The sequence below is a fragment of the Carassius auratus genome, unplaced genomic scaffold (genome assembly GCF_003368295.1).
Source record: "Carassius auratus strain Wakin unplaced genomic scaffold, ASM336829v1 scaf_tig00214202, whole genome shotgun sequence".
NCBI lineage: Eukaryota > Metazoa > Chordata > Actinopteri > Cypriniformes > Cyprinidae > Carassius > Carassius auratus.
Window position 1 is genome coordinate 34,228 of NW_020527555.1, and position 23,040 is coordinate 57,267.

At 37.1% G+C, this 23,040-nt stretch overlaps 1 pseudogene; it reads right to left on the reverse strand.

The window, feature by feature from the left end:
* LOC113091487 (protein NLRC3-like) overlaps positions 1-20,382 on the reverse strand; it is a 31,641-nt pseudogene extending 11,259 nt beyond the window's left edge.
* Between the last annotated feature and the right edge of the window lie 2,658 nt (positions 20,383-23,040).

Here is a 23,040-nt window from a genome sequence, read left to right on the forward strand (position 1 = left end):
ACTTGAACTATATTGCTCCATACGGTAGTCAATATTTGAAGTGGATCAAAACCTTTCTTCAAAGTTGTCCTATAACCAATATGACGAGTCCTATCTAAACCTGTTCAGCAAGTTTGAAACTCATAAGAAACTGTCAATATGAAAGACCAAGAGATTCACACCTTTATCTCGACCCCCACAAGCTATACAGATCTACCCCCAAAACCCAACTCTCTCCAGCTGAACTGAATTCGGTCTGTTTGCTAAACCTGTTCAGCAATTTTTAAACCCTCATAAGTCACTGTCAATATGAAAGACCAAGAGATTCACACCTTTATCTCGATCCCCACAAGCTATACAGAACTACCCCCAAAAACCCAACTCTGTCCAGCTGAACTGAATTCTGTCTGTTTGCTAAACCTGTTCTGCAATTTTTAAACCCTCATAAGTCACTGTCAATATGAAAGACCAAGAGATTCACACCTTTATCTCGATCCCCACAAGCTATACAGAACTACCCCCAAAAACCCAACTCTGTCCAGCTGAACTGAATTCGGTCTGTTTGTTGGCAGCGAGGAACGGAGTGTTTGTCATGTTACTGGGCTGAAACATGTCTGCACTCACCAACTCTTTGCATTCATTATTTTCTCGCAGCCCATATTATTATTTTCACAAGACCATATTAATAACAAGTTATCAACTGGTATTTAATCATTATTTTATGAAAATCATTGTTATTTGTGAACAAATAAGTTTGTGGAAGGCTTTAAGACCAAGTGGAATCCTCCGCAGCTGCTCCCCTCGCAGAGTTTGACTTTATTAAATCAGATTGAGGTGAATACAATTTATTTATCATGAGCCCAACATTTAGCAAGTCAGGAAAAAAACATTCAGTCTGCCTGGAGGAATACATACTTCATTGTAAGTTAATGCTGTTAAATTCACCAATTGTAGTAGTGCAGAAAAAATCAGGAGGCATTCGCATGTGTGTAGATCTGCGAGAAGCAAACAAGGCTGTGATTACGGACAGTTATCCTCTGCCACATATTGATGAATTGTTGTCTAAGCTATGTGGAGCAATTGTTTTCTCTACAATTGACTTGGAGAGTGCTTATTTCAACTTCTTTTACATAAAGAAAGTCGTGATTTCACTGCATTCAAAACACATGAAGTCCTATTTTGGTTTTCCATGTACCATTTGGCCTAGCTTCGGCACCTTCTGTATTCCAGAAAATCTTATCTGTACTGCAAGGATTGACAAATGTGGCCCACTATCTCGATGATATTGTTTGAAGTTGTTCAACTCCTACAGGGTGCAGGACTTCAAATTAATACTCCAAAATGCCAATTCAGTAAGTCTATGCATTTTGGGTCATACAGTGTCAGTGTCATAAGTCATACAGTGTCAGTGTCATAAGGTGTTCATCCAAACGAGGATCATCTTAATGCGATGCTTCATGGACCAGTTCCTACAGATGCACATCAGCTTCGTTCCTTTCATGGATTAATCTCATGGTACAGCAAGTTTATTCCAAATTCTGCCACTGTGGTAGAGCCATTACGTGGTTGTATTAGGAAAGGAGTTGGCTTCAGTTGTTTAGAAAAAGCTCAGAAAAGTTTCAACACTGTGACAGAGTTGCTGCTTAAAAGCTCTGCTTTGGCATTATTTGATCCTAATTTGCCAGTTGTGGTTTCAACTGATGCATCAAACTATGGACTGACCTCAGATTGTGCTGGAATGAGAATTGCACGTTGGGCATCATGACTCTGACGTTTTAACTATGAAGTAGTTTACCATTATGGTTCTCAAAATCGTACTGTTGACTGTCTGTCTCGATTGCCTCTGCAAGCTTCTGAAGAGGAACCTGAATTTTTTGCATTTTTGTCTTGAGATGTTTGCTATAACTTCAACTGAGTGTGCTTCTGCCTCTGCATCAAGTCCAGAATTGACTTTGTTATGTGCACAAATTGATGGTTGGATGGCCTTCTTCGTCAGTGGCTGTTAATAAAAATATACTTCCCTATTTCCAAATAAGTGATGAATTGACTGTTCGAAATAACTATGTATTCAGAGGAGCACGTCTTCTTGTTCCTGTTTCACTATGACACATCTTGGTGAATTTGGCTCACGATGGCCATCAAGGAGTTATGCTTACAAAGCAGCACCTTCGGGAACTCTACTGGTGGCCAGGTATTCATTCTTTGGGAAAGGAAAAGGTGAAGAACTGACAAGTTTGTGTTTCTTCTGACAAAACCGCTATTGTTTCTGCTGCACCTTTGCAGAAAAAGTAGCTGTTGACATAGTGGGCCCGTTTAAAACTGCTACTTGGGATTGTCATTATATGATAACTCTGACTACCGTAGTAAGTGGCCTGAAGTGGAATTTACTTCTTCAATCACAACTCAAAATGTTACGTTTTTGACATCTGTTTTGGTCGATTTGGAAATCCACAGTACCTTGTATCTGACAATGGAGGTCATTTCCGTTCAGTGGATTTTGCTGAGTTTCTGAAAAGGAGAGATATTCAGCCTATGTAAATAAGGTAAATAAGTAACTAAGTTAGCAACTTTGTTGGTTGCAATGCTATTTCCCATTACCAACCAACTAAGTTGGTAACAGGTTAGCAACTATGGTTTTGGGAAACGCACCCCAGATTGGTTCATGTACTTACCAGTTGTCAGATGGGAAAAAGTGGCATGTGTCTCATTTATCTCCTACCCTAGCACCTATAGAATGTTCTATTTACAATTAACTTGTGGCCCTGCCCCTTCATTCAGGTTCCTCATCTACCTCTGTAGTGTTGTTTAAAACGGAACTGTCAAACTCACCCATTCAAGTTCATATTCCTGCAGATCCTTCAACTGCTCCTGAAAGAGTTTCAGCATGTGTAGTCAACCTCCACGTTGGCTGCAGGATTATGTTACTTGGTTTAAAAGTAACTAGTATTAGTGGTGCATTGTTACAAGGGTACATTAAGAATCAGTCATGTTGTATTGCTAAATTGTTCATTAAGATGGACCTTTTATCCTTTAATGTGAATAATGTGGAACTATTGTGTTAACTTCAAATTGTGGATTCAGTGAGGAATATATGATTTAAGTAATGGGGGAATATGTTGTGTTCTTGTACTACTGATTCACCAGAAGAGGGCACTATGGGTTACTAGTAGGTACCAATAAAAAGTGTGGAAGAACAATTCAAAGTGAGCAACCATGTGGCATGCAGGCTGAGTTTGTTCTTGGCCTTTGATGCTAATAAATCTTTCAATATGTAACTTCTAGAATCTGACTCCTCATGCTTACCTGGACATGAAACACTACAGATTGTCCCTTATTGTTTCCCTTATTTTGTAAAGAATAAATACTTATTTTCTACAAGAATAAACATGAACATATTATTAGTTCATAGAAATTATTTAAGCAATTACAACCTTTTTTTAAACTTGAATTTAAATACTGACTTTAAAATCTCAAGGAGTTTATAAGTAAAAAAGGCTAAAATCTCACAGTGCATGTTAAATAGCCTAAATGAACTTGTGTTAACAATATAATTAGAACTAGCAAAATTATTTTTAAATGAACAATTCCTGTATAAATTGGGACAGCAACCATTATATAAAAATTTTTTAAATCGTCCAAAGCTGAGCCACGCAAGAGGTGGATCTGCGCCAGAGCACATGAAGTGAATGTGCTGCAAAGTCATGTACAAGTTGAATTTTAACGGATTAATCACCTATTTTCCTTTGCTGCATATTTTTTAAAACATGCTAAAACTTTTTGTGAGAGGAAAAAATTACAGGTGCTGGTCATAAATTTAGAATATTATCAAATAGTTTATTTATTTCACTAATTCCATTAAAAAAGTGAAACTTGTATATTATATTTATTCATTACACACAGACTTAAATTGATGATTATAAAAGACAACTAAGGAAAATCCCAAAAACACTATCTCAGAAAATTTGAATACTGTGAAAAGGTTCAATATTGAAGACTCCTGGCGCCACACTCCAATTAGCTAATTAACTCAAAACAATTGCAAATGCCTTTGAATGGTCTCTCAGTCTAGTTCTGTAGGCTACACAATCATGGGGAAGACTGCTGACTTGACAGTTGTCCAAAAGACAACCATTAACACCTTGCACAAGGAGGGCAAGACACAAAAGGTCATTGCAAAAGAGGCTGGCTGTTCACAGAGATCTGTGTCCAAGCACATTAACAGAGAGGTCAAGTTATGTTCTCTGATGAAAGTAAATTTCGCTTTTCCTTTGGAAATCAGGGTCCCAGAGTCTGGAAGAAGAGAGGAGAGGCACACAATCCACATTTCTTGAGGTCCAGTGTAAAGTTTCTACAGTCAGTGATGGTTTGGGGTGCCATGTCATCTGCTGGTTCCCACTTTGATAATTACTGTAGTTAACATGTTCTGAAAATCACAACATTGCTTTCTTTTTTCACCAGATGTAATCTATCTAGGTGGTTGAATAAAAATATTTGGACTTTAGTTTTTTAAATTACAACTAAGCACTACCAAGCTTGTTAGCTAGAGAGTAAGCAAATAAAAAGGTCATTGCAAAAGAGGCTGGCTGTTCACAGAGATCTGTGTCCAAGCTCATTAACAGAGAGGTCAAGTTATGTTCTCTGATGAAAGTAAATTTCGCTTTTCCTTTAAACATTTGTTTAAAAATTTGTTTATTTATTTAAACAGGGACAGTGTAAAATATACATTAACCTTAAAAGGAGATATGCATTTTACCAGGTTGTAGCACTTGTGCTAATTTACACCTGTAGTCCCTGGACAGGCTGATGTCAAAAAAAGAAATGCATTATCCCAAAACAGTATATATATATATATATATAAAAAAAAAAAACAACTTTCATTCAGTTCGCAACATACCTTTACAAATACACTCACACATACACATCAATTATTATAAATGATGTAAACATGTTTGTTTTAAAAGAAGCCATTTTTTGACCTGATGAAAAATGTTACAATTTCCACATGTGGTAAATTCTGTTGGCAGCTTATTCCACTGTCTGATGGCCACACTAGAGAAAGCTGAAGTACCAAATGCTGTTTTACACAAAGGAATTCTACACTCACCTCGAACAGTCGACCTAGTGGCCCTGGATGTATTTTCTGAGCTCAGTAGGACAAACTTTTTTAAGGGAGGAGCTGCAGTACCATTTATTATCTTAAATAAAAGACAGAGGTTTGAATATATGATTAGGTAAGTAAATTTCGCTTTTCCTTTGGTAATCAGGGTCCCAGAGTCTGGAAGAAGAGAAAAGAGGCACACAATCCACAATTCTTGAGGTCCAGTGTAAAGTTTCCACAGTCAGTGATGGTTTGGGGTGCCATGTCATCTGCTGGTGTTGGTCCACTGTGTTTTCTGAGGTCCAAGGTCAACACAGCCGTATACCAGGAAGTTTTAGAGCACTTCATGCTTCCTGCTGCTGACTAACTTTATGGAGATGCAGATTTAAAAAATGCATGAAATATGCATTAGTCCTGTAAATTGCATAATGGAGGGTGGTAGTCCAGCAGGGGAAGCATACACTCTTCGGAAACTTAGAATGACAGTCCAGTCTGAATGAAAATGCTCCATATGAACACCTCAGTCAGAATAAAATTCCCCAAACCGAAATGGTAATCGTTTGAGAGGGGTGGGATAACCTTCTATAAACCGAACTAAATTAAAATCCTGCCATGTAAACGTATTAAACCGATTACTTTGTATCTATCTAATCACATCAATGATTCATTGTTTAGCAAAGTTTTGTGAGAAATTTTGTATTTTTCCAATTAAGTACAGAAATTAATATCAGAGCTGCATTACATTATTCCTGCCTATGTAGGCCTGTTGGAGTTTTCCAGTTTACCTCTTCATGCAGTTAACATTATCGTGGATGTTTTCAGCCAGCATCTCTACAGAACCTTTAATGTTCTCATATGTCACACGACACTACAATATCAATAATTCTCTGTCACATCTGAATGGATGAAGCGACTTGTGGGGTTTATAACTTTGTTGCTCAAACGCCACACTGTGCAGGAGACTCTTCTCTTGTGCGCGGATGCAGTGCGTAGTGCCGTTTCACACATTTTTTTTGCAGTTTTTGCTTTTTGCTGTTTGGTGTAATTTAGAAACAGTGCCTAATGTGGGGGAGGTTTACCTCGCTTCGGCGATCAGCTCTCAACTCAACCGGTCCAGAAATGTTATGGTGCTCCCGATGACATTTGAGCGGAGCTCTCTCACTGCAGCGGACACGTGCACTCAGTAGATGATGGGCAGGCAAATGTGAAATGACAGAACTGATAATGCACCAATTACAACAAAGAATCACGAGTTTCACACAACTGTAGGGTACACAATTAAAGAGGAAATTATTCATGATAGTAAATTACAGGCTTTGCGAAACAACAAGCAAGTGGGTATACTGAGGGTATATGCAGATACTGAACCTTTAGAAGTCGTAATATGCAAATGGCCGGAGCAAAAAGTAATCATACAGTGTATACTTGCTTATAGCCCCGACTACACCACTGGTGTGGTACGATAGAAGATGGCCATGGTGTGTATGTGATCGTGTTCTGGCCACATGACTGAGTGCATGAATGAACACTAGAGGTTCAATTATTAGTCTGTTTAGTCCAAGCAAGTGCGAGCAGTTATTAAAAGTATTAATGCAACTGCGGGTGGTTTTTTTTTTTTTTTGGTAATTTGTATGTCATCGAAGACCACTTAGAATGTCCCAAAATCGAAAGCACATGTAAACACCATATTGGATTAGATGCTGGATCTGGTCACATGGAGGCTGTGTCCCGCACTCTCATCTGAATCAACCGCACACTCGCACAACTAATGTGACATCAACCTTAGAAATAAACACCAGTGACATTGAGATTACGCCGCTAAATACAGCGAACCCCAATTGAAACGCCTGCACGAGAATTATTGTTTAATTTCACCCTGTTCTCATGGCCTTATTGCTGTGTCCTCCAGCGATTACATGCTCTAGCTGCTATACTGCTGCAAATATGCTTAAAATTTTGCTCCTGCAACGATGCAAAATGATATTAACCACCAGGCAATATACACAGCGATATGAATTAAAAGAGCATTCACTTATCTTAGATGTAGATTTCAGACGTTCAGAAACAAGCTGCAACAGTTTGATTTGCAAACAGCAATACAATCAGTTAATTGCAATCAGTTGATTAGGTAATTACATTATGTATTACATCATAGGTAAAAATGTATAGCCTGAATGCACTGTAAGTCACTTTGGATAAAGGTGTCTGCTAAATGCATAAATTTAATTTTAATTTAATTGCAAGCTAAATAGACCGCATGTGATAGGTGTCAAGACTGGATTGGTACACGTCAGGAACAGCTGACTGTCGGCTGATGCAAGCGTGACTAACATGGCCTGACTGAACTAACGCGATGCTCCATTTAACGCTGTGGCCCTGTGGCGTCAGTATTACCCATTTTGCTTGTCTATCTACTGTATATTAAGTGTTCCCAGTCTTGGAATCAATATCAGACATGGGCAGGCCAGCCACAAATAACCCACAAGAAAGATTTAAACTCATTCAATATTTTCAATTTAAATTTCTGTACATTTTTCTTTAGTCTGAAGATTTCTTGATCAGAGAAGCTATTTGTATCCTTCTCTCTCATCAATATTCTGGCTGAACTAAACAGCTCACAATCAGGGAAATAATCTTCCACTTTCACCCCTTTCATTCCTTTGTTTATTTGTAGGAATTTTCTGATTTTCTCAAGTGTTTAAGCACTTCTAACATATCTTTTTTGTGACACTGAATTCACAGACCCTGAAGATTCACTTTCACTTTCTAGGGCAGACTCATCAGCATTACTTATATCTGATTCCATCTGATTCACAGGACTTTCGTTACCTTTCCCTACCATTTCATCTGCAGTTACTTTCCTTGCTCTCTTCCCGTGACCTCTTTCCTTCATTTTTCATTTTATTGCAGGTGTTTTAAAAAAACTTTCATCCTCTACCATATCAGTATTTCCTTCGCACTTGATCCTTCACCAGTTTCCTGTCTCTGTACGTCATTTCTATCTTCACTTGCCTTCTCTTTATTTCTATTCTCATTCTGAAGCAACACCAAATCTTGCTTCTCAGGACATGCTCGGACTCTGTGCCCTTCCTAAATTTCATGGCTAAATTTAACTTGTCGTTTTCATTATTTAAAATCATGTAAGTCTGCTTTCTAAATTATACCACATACTTCGACTGAGGTGATCTGCAACCTAGCGAAATCGTTCTAATTTTAGACACAATCTTGCATTGTCTCTTTAGTTCTCTTTCAATAATATCATCTCTGATAAATGGTGGTGCATTTGAAATCGTAATCCTTTTTGCCGAGTGGACCAAAGGCATTACTGGAGTAAACATTATTAATGACAATGCCATTCTCTACAATGCCATTAACTTTTTCCACATTATCCAAAAAAATAATTATAGCGCTATTTCATTATAGCTGCAGACAGAATACTAGCATATCCAACTATTTCAGCAACCGCAATAGTGCATACTTCAATAGAGCAGTGCTCCGAGGGGATGCTTTCAGTCAGCACGTCAAAATGTTTAGCAAGTTGCTCACCAAACAGAAAAACCAAGTCAAATAAACAGCAAAAGACAGTGAAAAGATAGAAAAACTCATTCTTTCAGTAGCTGTCTTCCACTCTCACATGTTAATTGCACCCTTTCACTCCCAACATCCGCTCAGAGAGAGAGAGAGAGAGAGAGGAAACTGGGAAACATGAGCCACACAAACACTTCAGCAGAGCGAAGCAAGAGGGTCTGGCTGCATACTTGCACTTGCACTCTCAGACACTTGCACTTCCGCTAGTGACATCACTTGGGAGTCTTTATTCATTTATTTATTTTAATTTTATTACTTTGTGTTTGAATTTCCCAACATTTTATAATAGTAGCCAGGTCTCTGCTACCTGCGACACTTGCAATCAACACAAATCATGCGTGTTGCCAATGGAGACAAGACTCTGTGGTGGCGATTAAATGATTAAACCTAATTTAGTACTATAACGTACAGGGTCCTGCAAGAAAAAGACAAGACTGGCAAATCCGTGGCAAGAACAGCAGAATATTAACGCTTGCGCATAGTCTTTTGTTTAATCACCACCACAGGGTCTTGTCACCACTGGCAACATGCACAATTTGTGTCAATTGCAAGTGACGTCACAGGTAGCGGAGAGTGCAAGTAGCGATTGCAAGCGACATTGTAATTTAGTTTCTTTTTTCTTTTCTTCACCACCTGACTACCGTTGTAAAAAGTTGAGTTTCTCAAACAAAAAGTTATCAATAAATAGAACAAAATAAAAAATAAAGACAGCAAGTGACGTCACTAGCCGAAGCAAGTGTCTGAGAGTGCAAGTCTCAGAATGCAAGTGCCAGTCTGCAGCTCGTATTACAGTCACAGTGAGTTAAATGTCACCTTGCTTGTGTTCTTTCTCCAGCTGTTCAGCCAGATCATTCTTGCTGATCTTCCTCAGGATGCCGACCGTGATCTTCACAGCTTCTTCTGGTCCAAAACACGTTACCAGCTTATCCACTGTTTTTAACCGATCTGCATCCTCCATTTCAGATGATGATATACATTTATGTTTCTTTAAGTGCCACTGAAACTTCTTAAGATCATCTTTGACCAATTCCTCCAGTGACTTCAGAAGCAGTTCTTCAACAGTCGCCATCTTTCACCATTTCACAGCTGCAGGACAAGAAAAAAAGTATCTGAAATAGTTTCAATTTTAACATGTGGACCTGAATGATCAAGTGATTTTGGGAATATTAATTGAATCTGTGATCAGATCAGGACTCTCATCTGATAATAAGCTATTGATTCCTCACACAAGAGGCACACACAAACACTGACAGACAAAAGCAGACACACACACATCAACAAGGTTGAGGAGAGGTACTCCGATGTGAAAGCTGAGGTTTGACACAGAATATATTGCTGTGGACAGACTGAACAATGAATATACACACATTCACATGATCTAAATTGTATTGTGTGTAAATATGCTGAAATTATTATTTTACCTCAAAAGACCCACACATAATGTCTCTGTCATACCAATGAGTAAATGATTGAGATTGAAATAGAGGTGACAAACACAGAAAAAGACATGATTTCATTTTGGCAAAGTGGTTAACCAGAAAAATAAAAAATGCCAGGTCATGCCAAAAAGGTTGCAGACCCCTGTTATAGACACTATTCGCCTACTATGTAAAAGATACAGTAGATGCTTGTCAATCTCAGTGCCCAAATATGTAACGCTCTCAACCTGCTCCACTACCTACCTTCACTAAGGCCTACAGCAAACTGCTGGTAGGAATTACAACAAGATTCTTCCTGGGTTGGTGACATCACAAACCCTGAAATTTACATAAACCCTGCCCTTGGGAACACACAAAAAAGGGGGTGGGGCCATGTTGGGCTCCTTTAAAGGTGCTAAAAAAATGCAAAAAAGGTACTTTAATTAACTGTTTGTGTGAAAACAACCAGCCCATAATGGTAAAAATCCATCCACTAATTTTTTTATAATCTCAATAAATCATAAACAGTCTCTTCAAGTGATTTTTCAGATTTCTCCCTATATACACGTCATTTAGGGAAAAGTCCTGCCCAGTTGTAATGCTGTCTGCCCTATTAGCCTATTAGCACAAACAAGGGTCAGTTAAGTGCTGGAGTTGTGCAAAGTTTGTTTCTGAAAGAGGGATTGACACTAACACTTTATGCACAAAAGTCCAGACTCCGGACAAAGCAAGCATCACGAGTCATATTTTGTTATCCAAAAAAGCATCTTGGCTCTCTGTAAGGCTAATGTTGCTAAAGCTACCATTGTCTCTGCCTGTTTTCACTGATGCTGCCGTCAGAGGCTACCAGAATGATTAATGATTAATGATTAATCTAAGTCTAACACTATTACCACCAGTTATTCACTTGTTACAAAAACTGATTTGGCTTTATTAAAATGTGTGCATAATCGTATTCAATATATAAAGTCCAAAGCACAGGGTTTTCTTGCATAATTAGCATTTTAATTGTTTGGTCAGACAGTTCGTATATTATTAACATTCATAAATCGGGGATTAAACGTCGAGTTATATTCTGTATGCTAAATATGAAAACAAGCATATGTGCACAGTACCTATAACTGCGTTTTGAGAGATTCACATGCTAAATTGCCAACTGACCCGGTTTACTCTCATTCATTTCGCTCTCGAACTAGATAAACTATGTACCAGTTAATTTCATTCAATGTTAATTTCACATGTGTACCAGTTCAGTCATTTCATTCACAAACAAGATTTACTAAATCATTCACGAACGATATGTGTACCAGTTCAGTCATTTCGTTCAACTTATTTTACATCTTGTAAAAGGAGCATATAGTAGGTGGACAACCAGAATGGTTAATACCGCAGTGTGGCATTTTGGCAAGGCAGCGGCGTCAACCTGTTAACTACACGTTAGTCGCGTGTTAAAATCATTTGCGAAACTGCCACCAGGTGGTGCAAAGGAACATATTGCAAACTGGTTTGTAAACAGAGATGGAAGGACAAAGTAAAAGAATAATAACATTATAAAATAACATCTTAAAATTCTTAAAAACTATTAGAAAATTTACAGTGAATTAATTTCAAGACGTGGGAAAGTCTTAGGCTACAGTCTACGCATCAAAATGTAAAAGAAAGAAATATTTATAACACTTTGTCATATTGCTAATTATGATTTTTTTTTCCAGGGATACTGAAACACGAGTGAACTAAGCAAATTTTACCTCATGAATAATAGTTAAGCTTCAAATGGGCAACATCACGAATATAGAAACGTTAGGATTTGTCCCAAAGTATTAATTTTAATTTTAATATTATTATTTTTTTTTATAGCTAAGCCTATATTATTATTATTATTATTATTATATATTGCAATTATAATTTATCCATTAGAATGATATTTTTTTAATTCTTGTTCTGTTCTGATAGTTAAATTTAAAGGATTTGTTGTAAAGTGAGGGTAACTAAAAATATCCTGCTGGTACATCATATCATTATTAGGCCTGCCGTCATTATTTCTGAATGTAATAAAATGCGATGTATACATGACATATTTTTTCCTTTCATAAACTTAATTTATTTTTAGTGTGTTTTTAAAAAAACATGCAGCAAACGAACATAGTATACTTGGCAACAGCGTGCGGGCCTACTCTAGGTTATGTTGTTAATTATCTACAAGTTTCGTGTATGTTTTTATCCAGATTTTTTTCCATTGCATCTGAAAATTACTTTAAGAAACAAAAAAGCCTCCTCCCCCCTAAAAATTGTGCATGCACGTTCTCCTTTTTTTTTCTGGTGCAAAAAATGTCTCCCACGTTGCTCAGCTGTGGACAATTTAAAAATGTTTGATAAAGGTTGCTGTTCCATTTTATATAGGAATTGTTCATTTAAAAAATCGAATTATATTTTTAGTTTCATTGTAACATGCAATCAAGGTCTTCAGATTCCTCTACAAGATAAGTTAATTTAGACTATTTAACATGCACTGTGGCATTTTACCCATTTCAACATAAAATTGAAAGTCAGTTTAACAGTATTGAGATTCAAGTTGAATCTAGTATAAAAAAGAGCTTTAAATTGCTTAAATTATTTCTATGAATTAAAGTAGCTTATAGATTGATTGCAACACTTAATTGCAGTTGTTGCTGCTAAGGGTGGCCCAACCAGTTATTAGGTTTAGGGGTAGAGGTCTTCATGGGTCCAAAAATTTGTGCCGGAACCCGAAAGAGACACATAATGTACTACACCGAACCGCCTTGACCCGTCTGTTATTTCAAATGCTGGACCCGAACCTGTGTAGATACGAGAAATGCCTACTAGGACCAGACCTGGACCTGTATATTACTTAAAAGCTGGACCCATACCCGCCGGGAAGACACAGACCCGACTGGACCCGATTGCCATATATTCCACCTTAAATTGCAATTACAAGTCAATAAACCTGTTGTTAAAAATACGTTTTGTCTTACCTAATTTAAAGAACTGTAGTGTCTCTAACTTGTACCTGACTGCCTGTGATGCATCACAATCCTCAGACAAGAAAGTTATCCATGTTCTTCCTCTCGTTATTCAAAAGTCCAAGCTTAATCCACTCATTATTTCAGCTTCAAAAGTCCACTTTATGTCACGGTGACGGATGACAAATGCAACTGTGCACATGTACAATCTTACTCGAGTTAACTCGCATAATAACTTAACGATCGCTCATGCAATGCCATGGCCGCTGATGTTATTTATTTGCTATCATCTGATCTCTGTGCTCTCTGCTCTGCGTCGAGTCTGAATCTGATCACTAAAACTTTAAGATTAAAGGGTTCATTTATATTATTATAAAAATGGGAGAAAATGCAAAGCGTGTTTTCCCCTCACTGGTTGCCATAGAAACATGACACGCTCTCGAGACTGCACATGCGTGCTAGCTGTATCAACCTAAAATGTGCTTTTTAATGCAATTTGAGCATCATAGAAAACATTCATGTGTCAGTTCACCTCAGATTTTGTTGCTGACTTGAAATATATGAAATATGAGTGTGTCAAGTGTGCAAGCATTATTACCGTGCATGCCCTTGCATTAACTCTGAGTCTGCGCACTCTGCTTCTAACGGCAGAGAGAGAAAGAGAGAGAGAGAGAGATCACCTTTTTTTGGCTCACACTTTTCTTTTCCTAATTTTACAAGTTGCATTTTGTTTTCCCTTTATAATGATCTGATAGGTAATATTATTGGATAGAACACCAGATTCACCCAAAAGCTTGTCCTGAAAGATGGAGCAGATCACTAAATGCTAAATCTAAATGTAAAATCTAAATGTTAAGTCTAAATCTAAATGTTTCGGGTGAAACTAAATATTTAACTGAAATGCAAATTCAAAATGCAGATAACCAGAAGCACTGTGTCAAATAAGTAAAGAATAAAAACCATCTCATCAGTGGAAATTGACTCTTGGACATGGATTATCGGTGTAATGACTACTTAAAATAATAAACACGTTTGGAGAAACTGTATTTAAAGAGTAGGCTGGTGTCACTTGTATGAAAAGTGCGGGACTTATGATGACCTGTAGCCATAATAGCAAGCCATGAGAGGTCTTACTTTGACTGAATGTTATGACCTCAAATATCTCTAAGTTGACAAACATTGTTGTAAATGTGCTAAAATGTGACCGTCAAAAATACCTGTTTTTTAAACATTGTTTGAAGCTAAATGTGACAAAATGTTGCTGTTATTTTCAGCATGAGCTGCTTTACAAACGGCGCCCCATACAAGCATGCTTAATATGGTTCTGTTTAATCTGGCCAATGTAGTAAAGCCATGGTTAGTCTTCATAATGGGCTCCTAGTTCTGGTGATAGATATTTTGCTACACAAGACATTACTAAGACTGATGATACATTGGGCAACGTATTGAGCAATTTAGCCAAGCAACTTCTTTTGAGCAGTGGTGCTTCTGCACTTTCTCACTCATTGAGAATTTTAGATCAGTCGTGGGCCCTGTGCCTCAACTGCTTTCCCATTGATGGCAACTTTGCCCAACAAGTATTGCCCTGTGTATCATTAGCCTAATGGTGTTATACAGTCAGTAGTGATCATTGTAGGTCCACAGTGCACTAGGTGGTTAGCGAATCACAACACACTGGACCAGCTAACCAATCTAAGCCCACTGTGTATTTCTGAGGGAGGGGTTTCATAAAACCAAGAAATCAACAGACCGTTTTAGGAGAAAAGAAAAAGTGATATAGAATAAAGCTAAAATATGTGAAAAAATCTTTTTTTTTTTTTTTTACAAAGCCTGAACACAAGTTACAGTGCACCCCATAAACACAATCAAGCCTTTGAAAGTAGCTGGTCGACCACCTCTTTAAATGAACAAAACCTCCCACAACACAAGTCTTTAGTCTTATTAATAATTGGACCACAGAATCTACAAATTGACTATATGAGTGATTCCATGCAAATGTCAACCTTACCATGAAAAAATTAAGTTTTACCAAAAGAACAAAACCCTTTTTATGTTGTGCATTTAGGTCTGCATTAATGTGCTTTAAAAGAAATTTGAAGGAAATCGCTGTTTATTCACCATATATGAGGGGTCCACCTATGGTAAAATTACATTTTCATTCGACTGTATTTTTAAGTTTTCAAATGAGAAATCAAAGGCTACCCAATTTTTTTATTTATGTCAACAGGAACTATTTTTAGAAAGATGGAGACCCAGCTGAAAATTGTATAAACTCAAACAGTGTTGATTTTTTTATTTATAAGGGTTAGATTTTTGAGATCAGAACTCTTCAGCGCTGTCACGGCTGTAATATATATTAATTATTAACATATAATAATTATTAATGCAATTAAAGGTGCTGTAGGGAACTTTTGTAAAAAAATATTTTTTACATATTTATTAAACCTGTCATTATGTCCTGACAGTAGAATATGAGACAGATAATCTGTGAAAAAATCAAGCTCCTCCCAGTGCTCCTATTGCCATTTGCAGAAAGCCATGCGCTCCCGGTAAAAAACAACCAATCAGAGCTGCGGTCCGTAACTTTGTTTGTGTTCAAAATGTAGAAAAATGAACATAATAAGCGAGTACACCATGAATCCATTTTCCAAACCGTGTTTTTAGCTTGTCTTGAATCACTAGGGTGCACCTATAATAAGTGTTTATATTCGGACTATTTTAGATTGCTTCGGGGGCACCGCGGCAGAGTAACCCAGTACCTTTGTGATTCTTCATAGACATAAACAGAGAGAAGTAGTTCCGGCTACGATGTTCTTCCGCAAGATGCAAGCAGTTCTGTTTATTAACCGCTAGAGCGTCAAAAGTTCCCTACCGCAGCTTTAACTTATGCTTAACCAACTTATGTCTATTCTAATTATGGTGAACAACTCATCTCCATTCTTTGCACTTTTCAATCTTAATAAAGCATTACGGATGCTACATATGCTTCATATTAAATCATATGCATACCGGCACAGATGTTTACCACATTGCTGATGTCTATGAGACTGTCGAGGTCTACTGCTGTGATCTGTTTCAAATTTACTGTATCATAATATTTTAGAAATGAATCCATTCTAATAACATTTAAAAAAAATGCATTCTCAACGAGAACATTGTGGAGATTTAGCCTGTTTGACAAATCATCAAAATCTTTAAATGTCATATAATGTTCATTGTCAATATTATCTTATTTAAATCTTTTTTATGTGTTTCAAATAACTTTTTTTGCTATCTACACTGCATGCATAGCCTACAGAGAGCAAGATTTTGTGTGTTCATGCTGCTGGGTGCGACACGCAAGAGATTTTTGGTTTTTATTTTGAATCATTGAATCTTGAAAAAAAGAAATCCACTAATTTTAAAAACGTCAAATAGCTTACAATTTACAGGTGCTGGTCATATAATTAGAATACCATCAAAAAGTAGATTTATTTCACTTATTCCATTCAAAAAGTGAAACTTGTATATTATATTCATTCATTACACACAGACTGATATATTTCAAATGTTTATTTATTTTAATTTAGATGATTATAACTGATAACTAAGGAAAATCCCAAATTCATCATCTCAGAAAACTTGAACATTACTTAAGACCAATACAGAGAAAGGAGTTTTAGAAATCTTGGCCAACTGAAAAGTATGAACATGAGAAGTATGAACATGTACAGCACTCAATACTTAGTTTTAGCTCCTTTTGTCTGAATTACTGCAGCAATGCGGCGTGGAGTCGATCAGTCTGTGGCACTGCTCAGGTGTTATGAGAGCCCAGGTTGCTCTGATAGTGGCCTTCAGCTCTTCTGCATTCTTGGGTCTGGCATATCACATCTTCCTCTTCACAATACCACATAGATTTTCTATGGGGTTAAGGTCAGGCAAGTTTGCTGGCCAGTTAAGAACAGTGATACCATGGTCCTTAAACCAGGTACTGGAAGCTTTGGCACTGTGTGCAGGTGCCAAGTCCTGTTGGAAAATGAAATCTGCATCTCCATAAAGTTGGTCGGCAGCAGGAAGCATGAATGTGGATCCCACACTCTTGCGTTAAACAGTGAAGCTCTGTTGAGTGTTTGAGATCATTTCTAGGAGTCTGTGAGTTTGTGCAGCTTGAGTCTGAACCAGTGGTGTAGTCCTACAGAAAAGTGGTTTACTCTTACCCAGTAGCCACCCCTATTACCCCCTGTACCACCACCACCACCAAAAAAAAAATTAGTAATATCAATACAGTGCACTGGGATGTTGATGGCAAATGCCTTTGGTGTGAGAGACCCGGGTTTGAATCCACTGTGAGACACCAATGTGTCCCTGAGAAAGACACTTAACCCCTAGTTGCGACCTCTGACATATATAGCAATTGTAAGTCGCTTTGGATAAAAGCGTCAGCTAAATGAATAATGTAATGCACTCTAAATTTGATAACAGATTATTTTTCAATTAGTCTACAGTGTGACTTACAGGTTGTTTAAGCCAATCTGTCAACGCATTATTACAGTTCTTTATAATTTCAACATGTTTCTTTGGAATTATATTTGTAGTGAAAAGCATTTCAGAGATGCATCTGAAATTAAGGTTTTTTTATGTTCATCTTAATTTGATGTTTTATTTTATTCTTTTATTCACTGATTGTATTATTTGGGAAAGGGAATTCTACTTCCTGCAGTGGGGTTTTTCAGCATGTAAGCAGGGGTGGACTGGGGTTCAAATTCGGCCCAGGACGTTTCTAGCCCATGAATGTTCTGCTGGGTTATAGGGCCTTCATCTGGAGTAAATAAATTAATAAATAAAACAGGACAGAAACAGATGATGATAAATATTACTGAGATTCAAAGCAAATGCATTGTTGTCATATGGAAATGCACTTGACACTAAAGCAATGATTTTGAGCTAGAATGCCAAAATAAAATTAGCCCTACTACTAATGGATTCTGTCATCCTTTCCTCACCTTCAAGTGACTGCAAGCCTGTATGACTTACTTTCTTCTGTGGAACACAAAGGATATTCTGTAGAATGTTACCAAACCATTTTGCTTATGACTTTCATTTCTACTATATGGACAAAAAAATATCTTGGATTTCTCAAATCATCATTATAGAATGACAGAGGTGATCATTACAACAAAGAATCACGAGTTTCACACAACTGTATGGTACACCATTAAAGGGGAAGTGATACATGATAGTAGATTACAGACTTGCAAAGCAAAACTAGTGGGTAAACCGAGGGTATACACAGATATTGACCCCTAAAAGTCGTACTACGCAAATGGCCCGGAAAAAAAAGTATGCATACTGCGTATACTTGCATATGGCCCCGACTACACCACTGATCTGAATCAATAGGAGGCATTTTCTTTCTTGTGTAACTGAAATCTAAGATAAGTTTACTACATTACCTGCAGCTCTACACTAGTGTACTTTACTCACATGTAGATGTTCTGCAGTTTAAATGCACTTTAACTGTTTTATGTTCATTGTGAACAACAGCAGCTCAATATAGTGAATTTCAGCTATTCAGTCCTAGTTTTCCAACTTCACACTTAAAGGCATGGTTCACTTTCAAATCAAATTTTGATATGTTTTAGCTTACCTCAAGGGCATCCAAGATGTAGGTTTATTTGTAGTGCCCATTTTGATATTTTTAGGTCAAACCGTTGTCTGTGACTCATATAATGGAGGTCTATGGTCACAACCTCAAAGAGCATGCACAGAGGAGTCCAAATTAAACAATTCCCCATCGTAAGTACACATTGATGACCTAAGACATAAACCAAGTTTGTGTAAGAAAACGAAAACTATATATATAGTTTTTACCTCTTGTACACAACCACGTCCAACTGATCTGAGGGTGCGCATGCGCTCTGGCTTAGTCTGCCCAAGCGTGACGTCTCTCATGCGTGTACGTCACTCATTGTTTACACTTACTGTCTATGGTTTACACAGAGATTTCAGAAGTGTTACCTTTCACTGTGAAGATCTAAACATATATAGACGTATAGGAAATTGCAATGGAATACGATTTCCATATATCAACAGACACCGAGGACATTGATAGTATCGCATCACACACCTGCCTGACTTAAGATCCTGAGTTTTCTACGCTGTTGAGACGCATCATTTTGGAGGCGACGTCCAATGCCAGAGGGACCCAATGGCACGCTGTCAATGGAGTGAGTAATGTGTTGTGTTTATTCTAATCGCAACGATTATAGGGAGCATTATAAACAAATATATTAATTACAATTACTGCATTATATAGAGACAGTGCAGATTGGTGGCGTATCGTGTGGTAAACAGTAAACAATGAGTGACGTTCATGCACGAGAGATAACTTCCGGCACTTTCCGCGTTTGCGCAGACTAAGCCAGAACGCGCACACGTCACATCAGGAAGCACTCGCGCCCTCAGATCAGTTGGACGTGGCTGTGTACAAGAGGTAAAAATCGATGTAAATAGTGTTCGTTTTCTTACACAAACAGCTTGTTTCGTCTCTTAGGTCATCAATGTGTATTTACGATGGGGAATTGTTTAATTTGGACTCCTTTGTGCATGCTCTTTGAGGTGGTGACCATAGACATCCATTATGTGAGACACAGACAAGAACGGTTTGACCTAAAAATATCAAAATGGGAAATACTGTGGAAACAAAGAAACCTACATCTTGGATGCCCTTGAGATAAGCTAAAACATATCAAAATTTAATTAGAAAGTGAACCTTTAATGGGTCTACATTTAAAAGCAAACTAACTTTATACATTTATGTGCACTTCATTTTAGCAAAGGGGGTTTTAAATATTGAGAGTTTTATATTTCTATAATTCTGTTGTACAACACGTACAGTGTGAACAGAAGTAAAACAGTTTTATTGAGGTAGAAATGCTGCTTGTTGTATTAAATGAGTATATCTTATAGAACTGTCTGCAGATACATGATGTTGAGAAATACTGAAATCACAGACTCATTAACAAACAGTAAACTGAGAGAAACAGTGATATCACAGGGTGTGAAAACTATATCAGAATGAGCCACTCTCCATGATTCACTGACAGACACACTTGATCTTGTTTGATCACGAGATGAAGAACTTTAAATAAAATCATCAAATTACTTCAGCACAGCATTAAAGACTCAAACTGACCAATGACACATCATAAAATAACACTTATATATGAAAAATAACTAAACTAAACTCAAACACTCACCTAAAACAATATTTATATTTCCTCCTCTGAACCTTTGTGTTGAATAAGTTGCCCTAAAATTTATTTCACTTCCGTAAAACCACTGAAACCTGCTTCCTGTTTTCTTTCCGGAAGAGACATGAGAATCAGAAGAATGACAGGCAAACATCAGCACACACACACACTCTCTCTCTCTCTCTTTTCTTTTCACACTGATCTGGTTTCTTATAAATTTTCACTCTCAGGTAACTGTACTGCTGTAGTTGCACAGATACTTCAGTGTTAATTCAACGACATATTAGCTGACCAATTCTGACAAATAAAGGAAAAGATACACAGTAGTGCCATGTCCTAAATGGTGTGAGTGAGGTGTTATAGATAATTTGAACAGAAAGTGCACAAATAATTACCTGACAGATGCTGGATGCCTACAGATTCATCTCTTCCAATTCTACAAAGTAAACCAAGTAGGTATTGCTGCAGCCCGGAGACCTCCAAGTGGGAGGAGCTTTTGCCGCAAGTGGGCTGGACTTCACGGAGACCTCCAAGTGGGAGGAACTTTTGCTGCTAGTGGGCGGGACTTTACAAATGGGTGGGGTTTACGCGGAAATTTCAAATTGCGTCATTGCCGGGGTGCGCGCGAATGAGGATGGCATAAAGTAGCGATACTAATGAAAAACAGATTTATTATTTTTCATTGTAGTTTACATTTTATTAACAAGAGGTTGTTATTTAATTTTGTGAAAACTGCAAACATTCAAGTATATTAAATGATATTCATTTCATAATTACATCAGTTTCAAGAAAATGAATGAGTAATTTAAAGCAATAAAATGTTTACTGTATGTTAATGTTTTACTTTAATGCAAGTTTGAAATCTGAGGGAGAATTATATTGTTTAGATTGTTACAACCCCCTTGGCTCTAGGTGAAAGAACATTGCACAAGGCCACACATGGAAGTAAATTTGACAAATAAACATTTAATTTAAAAAAAGAAAAAAAATCTAAATAGTAATACGAGAATTAATAATAAAAAAAAAAGCATTCCAAGACTTAAGAGGAAAATATTAATGGTACTAAAGTCCAATTTAAGACACTTTTTTCCATCTCCTTTTTATCACCAACTCAATCACAGGTAACACTCCACACCATTAAAAATTCAAGTTTTATTTGTTATATGGCATGCAAAAAGCAGTGAAATGTAGGTCTGGCATACTCTTTTTAGGCTGTGCAAAAAATAAGAGAAAATGTAAATACAAATAATGAAACAACAGGAAAAAAATAAAAAGTTTTTTTGGGGGGAGATAATTAAATACAAATAATGAAATATACACAATATTAAACTATTAAACTACTATACAGATGATTTGTAGAGATGATACACAGAAACTGCTACACAGATGATGTGCAGAGATGTAAACAATGTGCAGTGAGGGGGAGTTGCATAGTTAGGTTGTGTCAAAAAAGTGCAGTGTGCAGAGTTATTGGGTAGCCCTAAACAACCAGTCTATAAAGTTCAGTGTGTTTAATGTCCATGTTTAGTAGTCTGATAGCATGAGGGAAGAAACTCCTCCTGAGCCTCTCTGTTTTTGCCATCAGACTGCAGAAGCGTCTGCCTGACTGTAGCAGATTTCCAGGGTGGGTGAGGTCTTTAAGGATCTTAACAGTCCTAGATTTACATCTTCTGGTGTGGATTTCTTGCAGAGAGGGGAGAGATGTTCTGGAGATGCGCTCAGCTACTCTTTGCAGGGCATTTGCATAGCTGCTCACTCTCTCCACTGGGGTCCCGTTAATGATGATTGGGGTAGATCCACTGCTGCCTCAAATAGAAAAGAGTTATTTTAAAATATTATTACAATTTACAATATGACTGTTTCTACTGCATTTCCGAACAAATAAATGAAGGCCTGGTGAGCATCAGACTTCAAAACCATTACAAAATCTGTCCAACCCTATACTGTCCGGTAGAATAGATATTTAAGGAACCTGAGGTTTTAACCTGCTTGATTTTTATCAGCATTGGAACACTTTGCTGCTGCTGCTTCACTCCAAGGCTATGGATTATATTTTTACTGGAATGAAGTGTCATTAGTCACTAAACATTCAGTCCAATGACATCCTAAAATAATTCACTGTTGACAAGTTAACATTAACTAAAGTACAATGATAACATTAATGAAAGTACAGTGAGATGTCCACAGAATGTAATGTCATTTAAATTCCAACATTTGTCATTTAGGACAGTCTCTGACCATACCCCTGGAGCAATTTTAGGGACAAGTGCTGTTGCAAATGTCCACCTTTAAAGTATAAACATAATTTATCCACACAAAGACCCACCCACACACACACATTAGTCAAAATTCTTCAGACACAATAAATTACACATCTTGATGCATAGAAAGAACAAGAAAAGGGTGAAAGAACAAAAAAATCAGGAAAGTGATCCTTTGGGTTTGCAGAGAGAGGCGGTAACCAGGTCATTGAAATGTAACTTCTGGCCACCCAGACTTGAACTTTCTGTAACACAAAGTTTACACATAATGTTTTTGTTTGTTGGTGTTTACTACAATGACAAAATTAATTTTACACCTTATAGGCTACTGTTGATATGTAATGCATGGTAGTGGACACTGCAGTTATCTTCATATATCATCCACTGTTATTGAAAAATGAATTTGGTAATTAAACAAAATGTTTCAATTGCCTTACATTATTTGAATTAACGTTACACGTAAAAATAGATAACATTTTAAAA